This window comes from Lycium barbarum, chromosome 5 (genome assembly GCF_019175385.1).
Source record: "Lycium barbarum isolate Lr01 chromosome 5, ASM1917538v2, whole genome shotgun sequence".
Taxonomy (NCBI): domain Eukaryota; kingdom Viridiplantae; phylum Streptophyta; class Magnoliopsida; order Solanales; family Solanaceae; genus Lycium; species Lycium barbarum.
In genome coordinates, this window is record NC_083341.1 from 115867242 (window position 1) to 115873605 (window position 6364).

Sequence of the window (6364 nt, forward strand, 5' to 3'; positions counted from 1 at the left end):
TAGTGTAAAGTTTTTGTTACTACATAATTAGTGTATTTAACTAATTATAACAAATTATTTACTGTAATTTTTCTGTTATCAAATTAGGATTACTAAACTTAACATGATGGTATGAAAATTCTGTACTCTTCCGTTTCAAATTATTTTGTCGTGTTTTTCTTTTACATGCCCCTTAAGAAAATATTAATTAAGAGGGGGTTTTTGAATATTTTACACTTATTTGTGTCTTAAGATATAATATCTCTTCATTGAATATTTGCTCTATTTATGTGCCATCTTGAGGTGTTTGTAGTCTTCAAGAACAATTACTAGTAAGAGTTTGGCCTGTTTGTCAACATGTAATTGGTGTAATTGAGGGGGTGTAATTACACTCTTCAATTCTCAGGTGGAGGTGAGAATTGCTGGTAATTACATGGTGTAATTATAGGGTTCTTTTTTGTTTTTTATTTTAATTTCTTTTATTCTTAATTTCTTTTTTATTTCTATTATTTTAATTTCTTTTTGAATTTGGTTCTATTTTTAAAATATATATTTTGACATTATTTATCTTTTATTTCTTTTCTTCTCATTTCCCAACCTTTGCTTTGCGTGATTCCATATAATTGCTCACGTTTTTATTTTTATTTTCTCCATTTAGCGTAACCACGTTATTATTCTAGTTTTTGAAATTACACCTCCTAATATTAGAAATAACGAGGTATTAGCAAACTTGACATATAATGAGAGATATTATTAAAGTAGAATTACGTTGTTGAATGAGATTATAGACTTATTTCTTTTTGTTTGAATTATATTTACTTAAGTTATGTTGAAACCTATTTTATGTTATGTTGGAATTTGACATAAGAATATTATGTTAATTTTTTTTTTTTTGTGGTTTTTGAATTTATGTTGTATTTTCGTTTTCGATTTATTTGCTTTAATAGTATTCACATTGCATTTTGCTCATTTTTTCAGTTAGAATTGAAAGATTATTTTTTTATCTACTATTTGAATAATGATATAGTGTTATATTTATAAATATTAATCTTTCTCAAACATGCAATTCATGATGTTCTTACAAAATTTATGCTTTTAATATTTATAATTAATTAAATTAAAATATTATTAATTTGAAAAAAAAAAATATATATATCAATTATTTTTTAAAATACTAGTTATAAATATATGATTGTTAATTAATATGTTTTCAAGCAACAACATGTATCTTAAATGCCTAATTTCATACTATCATTTATATAGACATATATTTGTCAAATATTGACATTTATTTTTAAATTTGATCTATCGGTGTAATTACACTTGTGCAACCAAACAAAACGCTTGTAATTACCCTATAATTACGTTATGACAAACAAACAAGTCGTCATAATTACTCTACTGTTTAATTACTAGGCTGTGTAATTACTACCCTAGTAATTACACCAATTCCAATCCCAGGTGGCTTTCCAAACAGACCCTAAGGGTAAAATGGAGAAAAAATAATTAATTTTATCTCAAACTTTTAAAATAATAAATAATTTGAGATTACTATTTTTAAAAATCACGATAAATAATTTGAGAGGAAGGGAGTACAATGTCAGTGTATTGTAATTTATCTCTTTATAAAAAATAAATAAATAAAAAAAAACAGGTAGAAGAAAATAATGAGAGAAGACATTGGAAGGGTAAAAGTGGCTTTCTCCTTTCATGTATTTAATGTTAGTAATGTGAGACTCTGCACGAAAGTAAGGTCGCCTCAGTCTCTTTCTATCTTCACCAAAAGCTTCTACTTTTAACTAAGACGTCTTATTTTTGAGTGCGTTTGGTATGACGAAAGAAATTATTTTTCATGGAAATTTGTTTTCAGGGGTTTGGTTAATAAATGGAATATATATATATATATATATATATATATATATATATATATATATATAATTAAACGCTCTATGTCAATATTTTATAGATAAAAATCAAGACAAAAGATTTAAATATTATATTGTGATACATGACAAGACCAATGACATTTTTCAAACTTGGCCGGAAGTTACAGATTCAATTAAAGATATAGAAAAACAAAAAGAAAGGGGGGATATAAAATTAATGACGGGGGATATAAAATTAATGACCGAAAACTGTGGTGTAAATCAATTTTTTAAACAATCCTAATAGGTACTTCCTCACTCCTGTTCAACAATCCAAACTTGGTCAGGATTCTTGTTACACTCTTCATCTCTTCCTCTTAATTTTTACTCTTAATAACTCTCTTCTTTAACCACATCTCGGACATGGCCAAACATTTCGTCCTATATCATCTTTTGACATTTTAATGGCCTCTCAAAACATAGGAATTTACAGGTTAATCCATCGAGTTTATTAAGAAATTAAGAAAATAACCATATACTAAGAGTAACAGATCCATAATAACAAGAAATTACTTAAATATAGATTTATATAACAGAGATTTTTACAACAACAATCTAATAATATACATAACTGGGAGAGTAATACAGAAATATAGTTATAAAAACTTACATGACTTAAAGATGGAGAGAGGTTTCCCTTTCGGGGAACCCCAAAGACTACTGCTCACACTTGGAGAATTATTGGAAATCTAGTACTATTTTACAATAAAGGTTTATATTACAAGGTTTTGGATTTTGTAACGACCCGTTTGGTCGTTATAGTATTTTGACCCATTTAACCTTGTTGACCCTTTCCCTGAGTCCCGTTAGTACGACCTATGACTTAGTGAAGCCATTGGTTTGGGTCCCAAGGCGTTCGGGGATGTTTTGAGTCTCGAGTGAAGGCTTAGTTTCATAGTGTTAGGGTTGACTTGGTCAACACCGGGTTAAAATGATCTCTTTTAGGAATTCCGAGGTCACGGTTGAGTCCGTAATGTGGTTTACAACCAAAACGCATATATGGGTTGTGTTCGGGAGGTTCCGGATGAGTTTCGGGGGCTAAAACGAAGTTTTGAACATTTCAAAATTTTGGGCACCCGCTATAGCGAAGGGTGCACCCGCTGCAGCAAAAGTCTGGGGCAGAAAAGTCATTTTTAAGTGCTATTTTCAAGTCTTTCCCCTCATAAACCCAAAAACACTTCCCTAGAAAGTGAGGCTATTTTCCTAGTGCTAGGGTGAGGTTCCTCCTTAAAGGTAAGTGCTAATGCTTACGTGATTCAATATCTTCCCTTCTTCAAATCCCATGACAAGCTTAAGCTTCATTAATGGTGGGTGCAAGATTAGAACCTAAGAATTGATGAAACCTTCAATAGTTGAAAGGTTGGGGAGTTAGCAATGGAAAAGTATTCACAAGCACTTTGGGGTAAGATTCTAACCTAAGATTCTAACCTAGTATTCATTATTTATTGTTGATTATCATCATCTCATAGTCATCCTATACACTAATTGTGAAGAACTAATGGGTTAAGAACCCCAGGGCTAAAAATAGAAAAGATGAATTTGCATATCTTGCGGTGAATAGAATTCCATGAAATTAAGATTGAAGGTTAACTAGATGATGGGTAACATAATTTTGCACTAAATTTCCCGTTTTACCCTTATGAACCCGGATTCACATTGTAGGGGTATTTTGGGTATTTTTCTAAAAGTATAGCAATATGGGTATCGTTGGACTCTTTTAGACTCGCAGAGTACTATTTTGACTTTATTTTATTTTAATTTTAAATAAAATTACAGTTTTGCCCTTGTGGCTCGGGTTGGCCATTTCGGATTTTGGGTAAAACTATGACAATATGTGTATCCTTAGATTCGTATTCTAACGTAGAATTCATATTTGATAGACGTTAATCGTTTTGAGGTTCTCCAAAGAGGAAGGAAAGGCTAAGGTTTGGCGATTCGAGATTATTGCTCGGCATTCCAGGTAGGTTACGACATTCTTTAGTTATACTTTGATTAACGAAACGTATATACTGTGTAGAATTGACGGGAGAAAGCATGATTAGGTCTTCGAACATGGCATTTTGGTTGGATATTAGCTAGGTTGGTATGACTTTTGATTATGCGGGCTTGTCGCCGTTATTTAAGCAATAGTTGAAGGTGGTGTAGTTGTGTTCATACTGTGGTGATTCAGGATGGGTTTATATTAGGTTGATTGTTGTTGATGGTGGCTTGTTTTCCTGTTATTGTGATTAGACTTGTTACCTGAATTGTTGTGGTGTAATACGTGTTGTACCCAATTCTCTCTTATTGTGACACATATCATCGGAGAAAGGAAGGATAATGAGTTTAGACTTGAATTGTGATATAAACTTATGACAGTACGTAGATGAAAACTTGATGTATGATTTACTGTTGATGATAATATATAGTAAAATGTAGCATCTTGGTGATACAAGACTTAGTTGTGAGGCGTACTTGCTATGTGTGGAAGTAAAGAGGGACATAGACTCTTTTATTGGGTGAGATGGTTTGTATGATCCATTTCATGGTTGAGTTGATCTAAGTCTTGATATGACTAGTCGCTTGTGACTTGTACCTTCACTGTTTCTTTATTGGTTTGCATTGATTTACCATGTTTACATTCATTTATATATTCATACACTCATATATGATGGAAATGGTTCGGTACGGATTCATGAAAGACTTGTGGCATGATACCTTGTGTTTGACATTGATATTGCTAATTGTTCATAGTCCATGCTGACTAATGAACTGGAATACGCGGAGGCATACATTGTGATGTGAAATTAGTGAAGTAGTTAATATAATCTTCTTGTTGAACTTGTGATACTATTTGATGCTAGTTGTGAGCTCGTGGTCCGAGGTTCGTTTCGGAACAAGTGGTATATATATATGAACAAGCACATTTGACCAGGGCTGAGGATGTGACCTAGTTTGGAGCTCGGGTCCGAGGAGTGGATCTGGAACGAGTGGTACATGGACACCATGGGTCCCCTGCAGGTCATGACTTCTGGGCAATGACAACAGTGAGCATGTGTGTACAGTGTGTATTTGGCCAGTGCATTGCATGCACTTCATCATATTTTGCATTGTACATCATTACATTTTATCTGCATTATGATATGCTAGTTTGGTTCTGATTTTGGTATGGGTGTTGAATGCCTATTGTGATATAAATATGATCATTGATTGAGTTAACTTGTGGATTAGTGACTTTACCTAGGGTCGGAACTTGGACTTGTGATTATCAGGTGAGATTATTTGAGACTTGACAGACTTAGGGTTTAGAAACTTCATCTTAGGTTGTGACTTTGTTATAGGATATTCTGTCACTTGGATTTGAGTATTAAGTGCCTATCTGTTTATCTTGTTGATTTTATACTTATATGCACAAACTAATATTTATCGGCCTATGATGCTTACCGGTACATAATGTTTGTATTGATACTACCTTGTTGCACCCTTTTTGAGTGCAGATTGTGTTCCAGATATTTCATCCAGACCACATCTCTAGCTTGAAGCTAGTTAGCTTGAACGGATCCGAGAGTGAGCTTCTATCCATGCCATGCCACCTGAAGATCTCTCTTTTCAGATGTCTACTTTCATTCCAGACATTATTTGTTATTATATTTGAGTTATACTTCATTCTTTAGGCATTGTTGGTTAGAGTCCTTCTACGATGACTTTCAGATTTTGGGGGTGTAATAGTTGAGACTTCCGCACTTATATTAATTATTATTTATGACTTGGTCAGACTATTTATTCATTTACTTGTTCATTGATTGTTTGAGTATAAATGATCAAAGAAGTTAACAGTGGCCAGTAATTAATGGGTTAACGGGTAAGGGTTCGCCTACAAGTGATAATAAGGTAGGTGGCCGCACAATCGGTAATTTGGGTCGTGACAGTTGAGATCAGAGCCTAGGTTCGTGAATCTCGTTGTACAAGGACGTTTCTAGTAGAGTCTTACGGATCGGTATGAAGATCTCGGTACCTATCTACGAGAGGCTATGGGACATGTAGGAAACTTCCACTTCTTTCATTCTTTCGTGCTACTTCATTCAAATTGGTATCTAGACGATTCCAATTAGTATCTACACCTCATTGTCTTATTCTTCCACGAATTGTGGAAACCCCTTCCCTAAACTCTTATGTCACGACTCAGCTAGGGGCCGCGACGGGTACCCGGGGCTAACCACCGAGCACCGCTCGTTCTATTTCTCATCATGCTCATTTAGCTCTTTTATCACATTTATACTCAAATTGTAGGAAAATCATATTTCATATGGAAACATAAATACTTTCATATACATATGCCTATCGGTCATCAAAATAATATATATACATAATAACAATTTCGTGAGACCATCTAACCCACACTGCGTATCTACGAGCCTCTACTGGAGTGCTAAACATAGAGACGGGACAAGACCCCGTCATGCCCAAAATACATATACAAA